This window comes from Malania oleifera, chromosome 7 (assembly GCF_029873635.1).
Source record: "Malania oleifera isolate guangnan ecotype guangnan chromosome 7, ASM2987363v1, whole genome shotgun sequence".
NCBI classification, from domain to species: domain Eukaryota; kingdom Viridiplantae; phylum Streptophyta; class Magnoliopsida; order Santalales; family Ximeniaceae; genus Malania; species Malania oleifera.
In genome coordinates this window covers 37592477-37602693 of record NC_080423.1, presented here as the reverse complement: position 1 = coordinate 37602693, position 10217 = coordinate 37592477, and positions in this window count along the sequence as shown.

Below are 10217 nucleotides of genomic sequence, written 5' to 3'. Positions count from 1 at the left end.
TATATTCTATATTCACATGCACTATTCTATATTTACAAGCACTGTTCCATTGTACTCTGGTTAAATCTACAAATATAAATTTTGAACTCACTGTGAGATGGATAAAAACCAACATGCATCCCCCCATGACGGGTTGTGCGTCCTATAGGCTGGACTTAACCCTGGTCGGCCCACTAGAGTTAAATCAATTCCCAACTCTTTAGTCTGCTAGTTCGATTGGCTTTCCCATGTTGGTCTAGACTCCAGGGGGAACTCTACCCTTCACAGCTCAATCGACTATTCAATACCAACACTCTCTTTAAAACGTGTGGTTGCACTAAACTCTCTATAACTCTCGCAACGGTACCATGCGTACTATGGTCCACTGGAGTTCTCAAACCATACATTGCAATTTAACATTAATACTCTGCGCTGATTAAATAATTCTAAATACAATATAATCCCAATGCATTTTAGTATTTCAACATATTAAACAAATTTCATAACTCAACAAAGTAATTTCATTTTTCCTCATGCCACACGACTTAAATAATGGATATATTTATAAAACTACTAAAATAATAAGTCAATCCATGTTCATTATCCGATTTATTGAAAATATAGGTTAATTTATCTCCACAATTTATCTAATACTCAAAATAAGCGCTAATATTAAAAATGGAGATAATAAACCCTACTCACCTTAATAAATTTTTAGAAAATGTAAAACAACTCCAACAAATCATTTCAACTAGTAAAATTATCCAAAGAATCCATTACTTAAATCTTGTAGCCTTTTTCTTTACTTTAATCGGTTCATTTTCGAAAATAATAGCTATTAACACAACCCTAGGTTCAAAAACCTCAGTTTAAACGGTTGACTTTCAAAACTTACATGATAATTATATACATACACATATAATTTCCATTTTTATCGGTAAAATTTATAAAACAACTGGCTTAATCTATTCCCCTTATCCGATTTCCTGAAGTTACGCCTGTAGGGTTCCCAAAATTATGCCTGTGGCACTCACACAAACCTTTAATTCATAAATCCTAGTTTAATCAACTCAACTTCAGGTAAAATATTATTTTAACATTTTCTAGACCCACAAACTCCAAATAAATGATTAAACTCCCAAAAACATCACATTTGCTTAATTCCATAAATCTTACCCTAACTTGGAGTGGTACTTGGAAAGCCCAGTTCAAAAATCTACTCTGCTAGACTTGTAAAGAAACACTCATAGATCATCATGGCCATTTTCGATCATCGATTTGGCTTACAAATGAAGGAGAAATCTATAGAGAGAGTGGGAGAGCACAAGGAGAGAGAGAGAGAGAGAGAGAGAGAGAGAGAGAGAGAGAGAGAGAGAGAGAGAAAAGAAAAGAAAAGAAAAAAAAAACTGAGAGAGGCGTGATAGACAGAGAAGGCGTGCGCTGGGAGGGGTGAACCAAATTCCAATTGAAAAGCAATTGGATTTCAATTTGAAATCCAATCCACCAAATTGAATTTAATGCAATCACATGCATAATATTATATTATTTTATATTAACATTATATATATATATATATGTATATATATGTATGTATGTATTTAATTAAACCAATTCAATAGTATTTAATTAATTAGTTACTAATATATTTTTTTCAGGTTACTACAGTGTTACTACTCCTTTTGATTCAAGTAATCACTTATTTCCTATTAAAAATGAAAATGGAGTGGTTAATTAAGAGGAATATAATACCATTATTGGTAGCCTACATATGCAACCGATTTAATGAGACCTGACATTATATATGCAGTAGGAATACTTAGTAGATTTTCAAGCAAGTCGGATAGAGAACACTAGAATGCTCTTGAACATGTAATGAAATAGTTAGTTGGTACAAAAAATTATGGCTTGTTTTTTACTAAGTGAGGTACTTGAAGGTTTTTTGTGGTGTTGATTGGAATACTTTGTGAGGTGATTTTCTCTGTACCACTGGTTATATTTTTACTTTAGGTGATGGTGCTATTTGCTTGAAATCTCAAAAATAAACAATAATTACTAACTCAACTATAGAAGCTGAGCTTATTTCTTTAGCATTAGCTAGTGAACAAGCAAATTGGTTAAGAGATATGTTGTATGAAATTACATTTTGGGAAAAACCAACACCACCTATCCTAATTAATTGTGATAGTACTGCTGCAATTGGTAGAGTGAACAACTGTTATTATAACGGTAAATCTATATCTATAAGAAGAAAATACAGTACTGTGAGATCATATTTGAGTAGTGACATCTTTAATGTAAGTTATATAAAATCTTTTGAAAATATTGCGGATCCATTAACTAAGGCCTTAGCAAGAGAAAGGATATGAAATACATCGAGTGGGATGGGATTAAAACCCGTAAAATCATGAACCACGTATGAGGATACCCAACCCAAGAACTAGAGATCTTGTAATTGGGTTCAATGGGAAGAATGAATCATATGGTGGTCATAAGAAATGCACTATTATTTTTAAGCTCATCCCTATCATGTAAGTGCATTTATCTTGTAACGGAGAATGTTGAGTTTTTAAAACTCTTAATGATAATCTGTATCTCTTATGAGTGGTGTGTTAGAGTTACAGGAGCACCATTAACAGATTTCACCTATTTGAGTATGAGAGTGGGGCCGCTCTCTATGAAAATGGCTTATTTTTAAATATGCTCATGAAACCAAGATTAGCACAAGACCGAAATGTGCTAGCTATTAAAGCTCATGTCAATACCCGAATGATTATATGTAAGTAGTAATACTTTATTTCCTTTAAGCAGTCATAGTTCAAGTTTGAGACCACTATTAACTCTGAAGTTAAGGTTATTGTTCGCTAAGTGAAGGTTCAATGCAGAGCACACCTTCATTATGCATAATTATTCATCTTTGATTGTTATACTCTCTACATGCATGATTCATACATAATATTAAAATGAGGGGGGAATTGATGGTGTATTTTAATATTATTATTTTATTTATTATCTTGGAAAATAGCATGTATCTTGGATTGTGTTATGTATTTACATTTAATTAGGTCATTCATTAATGTATCTCATAAATTCATAAAGGTAATTATGTGAGTGTATCTTAAAATTAGTTATGTATCTATTTAATATATATATACATACATGGAGAATGAAGGGTCATTTTGTGCCTATAAATAGACCCTTGAAGCATTAGTACAACAAACCAATCTCTTTTCTTCATTCTCATCATATCATTCTTCTTTTGAGTCTAGAGAGTTTGGCAAACAAAGAAAGGTGTTTTTTAGTGGAGCTTTGGACTCCTCCGTCAGTACAAAATTGAAGAGAGTCATATGATTCAAATCGGGCTGTTATATTTTGGGGGAGACAAGTTTTGAGGAGTTCTCCTGCACCGGTTCGTGGGTTAAGCTAAAATCCGCAAAGGGCTTGAATCTCCTTAAAAAGAGCGAGATATCTGTGCCTCCGCCTATTTGTGAATCGTGTTTATATTTGTATTTATTTTATCTAAGTTTTTATTTTATTTTATTAGATTACCTAACAAGAAATATAAATTAAAAAACACAGTAGTCTTTGATGTTATAAATTTCATAATGACAAAATTATCCTTACGAATACATTATTTCATAATGATAAATTTCTTGCTTAGTTAGTTTGACACACCTCCTTATTCCCATCTACACTTTCACGTATGTATACACTTATTTATATATTGTTACACATGTTGGGTTTTCGTCCTATGTGGAGGATAGCCTACATGTAAATAATTCTCTTGGAAGTCTTGGTCAATGCCCAATTAGAATTCATGTTCAAGTGGAAGTAAAGAGCCTTTGTGCTTTGGTATCCCACTTGTTGTCTTGAAATGGAGTGAATCTTTATTAGTTGAGTGTAACTTTCTTTGGAAGATGAAGGGTCATTTTTGAGAAGTAAATAAATACTTTTTTTGGGAAGCTACTACTGCAGGAAAAAAAAAAAAAAAAGAGCTTTGTGCTTCCTTAGGACAGCTAGGAAAGAGTGAGAGAGAGAAGAAAATTGTTTGCTGAAAATTCAAGATTGAATGTGCCTGCTCAGTCAGCTTGATCTTGACGATCGAATAGTGATTTCTTATTCGATTAAGCTGAAATTTTGACAAGTTGTTCATGACTCATCCTTTTTCATTTTGGTTAGTTTGATTGTCATTTGGATTTTAGTAACTTTGGTTTTATTGCTTAGATAGAAGTCCCTATTTTGGGTGAGACCTCTCCCTTTATCATTCAAGTTTGATTCTACCTTGATGGTGATGACTCATGTTATTTTTCTATGCCAAGAATTTATCATTCTTGATGATTATTGTTGATGTATGCCTCTAGTTTTAACTAGGAAAGACCTATTATAACCTACTAATTTAAAATAGCAGAAGACTGGAAGTAGACCTTGGTCTTGTGATTTTTCCCTTCACACCAAAGGGTTTTCCACGTAAATCTTGGTGTTTTCTTTGTGATTTTATGGTTGATTTTGTGTGTTTAGATATTATCTATTTCTACTTTTGGATAATTAACTATTCTACTTAGTACTGATTGGATTTGGGGAAGGTTTTTTTTTGGGCCATTGTGTTTTGGACATCAACTCCATAACCCACCTCTTCCCCAACAACACACACATGCACACATTAGTTGATTATGAAAGTTGTCAATTGATTTTCAACTCAGTCTATGAGCTATATATAAATCTTAGTTGCTTTGGTTTTTCACTCGTGCGTTTGTCATGTTTTTTTGTTCGACTATGCTAACGGAGTAACTTTGAGAACTTGGATTTAGGGCCTTGAACTTAGATTTTTGTTGGCTTGGATAGAATGCAATACAAAATACAAAATCATATTGAGTTTTGCTTAAATACAAACCAATCAAATTTATTACCTTGAATCCATAAACTAACCAAGTATTTTTTGGAGAATAAGGATGTTATATCATGTCAAATGGATTCTATTCTTGAGTATTCTTTCTTTAAACAATTAATGATTAGTGATAAACAAGTCTACGCTTCTAAGTAGGACAACTTATATACAAAATTAATTTAAGAAAATAAAATGCTGGTATTGAATGAGACTTTTAAATGTAAAATTGAGGAAAGAATTTATTCTACACATTCCATTTAAGAATTTTTTTAAAAAAAACATAATATCTAAAAAATATATTATAATAAAATGTATATGTGATTAAACACTACTTGCACTTGTTAGATTTTTTTTTTTTCACAATAAATTAAATTTCCATGCTAGTAAACACCACTTGTGTTTGTTTGATGTTTTTGCAATTTACATTTATTAGAATATACTAATAATTCATATACTATTAATTATAATATTTGAATAACATATCAATTTGGACAATTTAATAAATCAAATATTTCATCATATTATAATATAGAATCTCTTCTCATAGATTTGCTAAAAATAATTTCAATATTTAATATTTAGAAATACTTTTTAAAAATTTTAATATATATAAATAATATTTTAGTTATTTGTATTCATATCTTACTGATTATCATATTTGAATCACAATATCAATATGAATAATTCAATAAATTGTATATATCATTTTATTATAACATAGAATCTATTCTCATAAATTAGGTAAATAATTTTAATATTTAATATCCAAGAATATTGTTTTATAAATTTTAATATAATTATTAGATAATGATTAATATACTGTACTAATATACTGCATTTTAATTATAGTAGATAGTAGTAGATTCATTGTCAAGGCCAAGATTCACGACAAGCAGTGTGAAAGTAGAAAATTTTAGTAAATTAATTTTGGCAAATATCAATTCACGAAATTTGTAAGAGAGTTGTTGGAAATATTTAGATTGTTTTATTTATGTATTAGTATTGACTAATATCATTAGTTCTTACTGAATTCATAATATCATAATTAAAATTTTTGAGAAAATAAATTATAATTTAGAAAATTTCATTTATAAAATGTTTGATGAAATTCACAATAGAATAAAGAATAAAGTTAGAAAATTGTTTGTGTAGACACCCCAATTTTAATTAGGTCTCTCTTTTCCTTTCAATATGGGGACCCTTCATAAAAATATGATGATTTACATAAGAGGGAGTCAAATTTGTATCACACAAATTTAAAGGACCTTGGTGAGAATTCTTATTGAGTCCTTAGAAGTTAAAATCAAGTTCTTGATATTTTTAAAATTGAGTCCCGAGTGTTTTAAAACTAAGTCCCTAGTATACTGAAGTCATTTGCATTGAGTCCTTAGAAGTTGAAATCAAGTCCCTGATATTTTTAAAATTGAGTCTCGGGTGTTTTATTGAGGTGATTCGTCATTATGAAGTGGGGGCATGGATCGTTCCCGCGTTATAAAGCACCAGCATGTATCACTTCGAGCGTTTAAGGCGCCAATGTTGATCTCTCCCCTCTTTATTGAGTTGGAGTTGATTGCTCTTATCAGAAGGTTTGACTTGGGGAGCTATGGTTAGGTGTTGATTTCCTTATATATTTTGGGCATATCAATTAACTGTTGCAGCCAAAAATTGAATGACCTTCATAATCCTTGATCACGACCATCTGAATAGAGATAAATAAGCAAGGCTTGGAGGACCCAGGGTGTACTCCGGGGAATCTCTCTAATGCCTAAGTCAGGGATTGACTTGAGAGGATTTTTATGCAACAGTAAACTAGAGTTTAAAATGAGATGCCTCAGCTTATTCTCTGAATTTCTATTTATAGTGATAGAGTTTGACCCAAGGGTGATGTGCCATTTATTGGAGAATTATGGCGCAAGCGTAAATCGCTCCGATTGTTACAACGTTGGCGTAGATTGCTCTGGTCATCATAGAGCTGACATCAATTGCTCTGGTTGAGCAGTTGACTTAGGTGGTAACTGCCCTCATCAATGTTGGGCTCTAGTCTTCTCTGGACTTATGGTAAGTGATATATTTGGGGTATATCAGTTGCCCTCCCTTCACTTTCGAATTTTTGAAGCTTGTTTCCAAAGTTCGAAAGTTGTCCTATCTTTTTTTTTTTTTTTTTGGCGAACTATCTCCCTATATTTGGCTTCCCGAGCCAAAGGGCTTGCTGAGCCGATGTTGGTGGGTAGTCGGCTTATCCGAGCCGAGATTGAAGCAGTGTCAGCTTTTATCGAGCAAGTTATTTCCACGTATGCTGCTTCCAAATCGAGACCGTTGCAATGTCAGCTTATTCAAGCTGGTTATTGATAAATATGCTGCTTTTGAGTCGAGACCATAGCAACGTCGGCTTATCCGAGCCGACTTTTCTATGTATGTGGCTTCTTGAGCCGATTGGAGCAGAGTAAGCTTTTCCGAGCCAATTGTTCCTAGGTATTTTGTACCTAATTGTTTTTTTAGGGGTATTTCGTGCTTAGCAGCTCTTCAAGGGCATTTTGTGCTGGGCAGCTCTTTACGATGCTTTTTGTGCCAAGCGGCTTTTTGCAAGGCTTTTTGTGCCGAGCAGCTTTCGAACAAGTTTTACCTCACCTTCGTGAATTTTTACTCTTCATTTGGGCTAGTTTTTCTTTACCTAATGAGTTGTGCTCATTTTTTGTGCCGAGCGGTTCTTTGAGAGCATATTTTGCCGAGCAGCTTTTTGCAAGGCTTTTGTGCTGAGCAGCTCTTTGAGAGGCTTTTTGGGCTATTTTTGGCTTAATGAGCTATGCTTATTTTTTTCCTGTTTCTGGCCTAACGAGTTGTGCTTGTATTTTGGGTTGTTTCTGGGCCTCACGAGTATTGCTCGTCAGTTGGGTTGGCTCTTCTTTGCCTGATGAGTTGTGTTCATTTTTTGGGCAGTATTCGGCCTCACGAGCGTTGCTTGTCAGTTGGGTTGGTTCTTCTTTGCCTAATAAGCTGTGCTCATCTTTTGGCCAGTCTTCAGGCCTCATGAAAGTAGCTCATCCGTTGGGCAAGTTCTTCTTTGCCTAATGAGTTGTGCTCATTTCTTGGACAGTCTTCAGGCATCACAAGCGTTGCTCATCAGTTGGGTCAATTCTTTTTTGCCTAATGAGTTGTGCTCATCTTTTGGGTAGTCTTCGAGCCTCACGAGCGTTGCTTTTACGTTGGGCCAGTTCTTCTTTGCCTAATGAGTTGTGCTCATCTTTTGGGTAGTCTTCAGGCCTCACGAACATTGCTCGTCAGTTGAGTCGGTTCTTCTTTGCCTAATGAGTTGTGCTCATCTTTTGGGCAATCTTCGGGCCTAATGAGCATTGCTCACCAGTTGGGCCGGTTCTTCTTTGCCTAATGAGCTGTGCTTATCTCTTGGGCAGTCTTTGGACCTCACGAGCGTTGCTCGTCAGTTGGGTTAGTTCTTCTTTGCCTAATGAGCTATGCTCATCTTTTGGGCAGTCTTCGGGTCTCATGAGCGTTGCTCGTCAATTGGGTTTTTTCTTCTTTGCCTAATGAGTTGTGCTAATCTTTTGGGTAGTATTCGGGCCTCACAAGCGTTGCTTTGTTGGAGAGTATAGGTCATTGTACCTCTTGTCAACAGTTTTTTTTTTTGATTGAATTTGTCAGCCATGATGGGTCTTGAGAACCAAAATCAGATTGGACCTGTGCAGACGCGCGCACCTTTTGGATTTGTGCAGTTGCTAGGTTGAATGCAACCTTAATTGAGTGTGGTTGTTTTCTTTCTTACTAGTTAAACTTGATCTTTGTTCAATCAATTAAATAACTAGTAGAACATCCTATTAATTATTATTAGCCATCAAGGTAGAGCTTTTCAAATGCTGAAACTTTGGCATCTATTTTTTTTCTTTTTTTGGGAACTATTATTGTATGATGGAGAAAAACCATACCTTAAGAATCAGGCACATTGGCTACATAAATCTTGCGCATTGAAACATCAATTGTAGACGGATTCGCATTAGACCCGGAATCTCCCAATACCGCAAGCTGGGTCTCGATTATTCGTCCGTCAATTTTCTTACTTGGCTTCTTCAATGCGAGCAAGGCGCCATCGACGTGCTTGAACGTGACAAACCTGTACCCTTTACTTTTTCCATCCAAGGCCACGAATGGAAAGCTTGCGCTAGGTAGGGTCCCGATCGACGACAGATTAGACGGTGTCGAGTTTATCTAGGTGTTGGACGGCGACGCTTCAGACGATCTCGATCAAGCCAATGCATTGACTTTGAATTATTTCATGTAGTCATGATCAAGGATTGAAAGAGAAAACCTCTCAAGAAGTTCCCACAGATGGCACCAACTGTTACAGCCAAAAATCGAACAACCTTCACGATCCTTGATCATAACCACCTGAATAGAGATAAATAAGCAAGGCTTGGAAGACCCAAGGTGTACTTCGGGGGATCTCTCCGATGTCTAAGTCAGGAATTAGTTTGAGAAGTTTTTTATGCAACAGTAAAGTAGAGTTTAGAATGAGATACCTTAGCCTCTTCTCTAAATCCTCATTTATAGTGATAGAGTTTGACCCAAGGGTGATGTGTCATTTATTGACGAATTATGGCGCAAACATGAATCACTCCGATTATTACAACGATGACGTAGATTACTTTGGTCATCATGGAGCTGGGGTCAATTGCTCTGGTTGAGCAGTTGACTTAGGTGGTAACTGCCTTCATTAATGTTGGGCTTTAGTTTCTTCTAAACTTATGGTAAGTGATATATTTGGGGTATATATATATACAAGGTCACATTTAAAAGGTCGTGATGATTTATAGAAAAGGAAAGTATATACATATATATATATATATATATATATATATATATATATATGTGTGTGTGTGTGTGTGTGTGTGTGTGTGTGTGTGTGCGTGTGCATAGAGTCTCGTTTAGAAGGCTTAAGTGATAATTTACAGAAAAAACATAAAGAGAAGTATATACATATATTTATACGGTTATAATTTTTACTGTTATATTTTGATAATGTTATGTAGAAATTTATAAATGTTTTACAGTTGTTCAAATGCGATTTTTAACAATTATAGTATTAAATATTAATTATTAAATGAATTTTGATACTATAAAGTTCATCTTAACTACCTACTGATAATAATCTTTCCTACTTACCGAGTGTCGTCTCACACCAATTATTATTCTACCTTATAGATAACTATGCAGGACGTATTAGAAATCAAGCATAGCAAGCACGTGGGCAGGATTAGAGAATGCAGTTTAAAATAAATATTTGTGTAGTACTAGTTGAATATGTTTTTATATTTCACAAAATACAAATGTTGTTATTGGAGATACC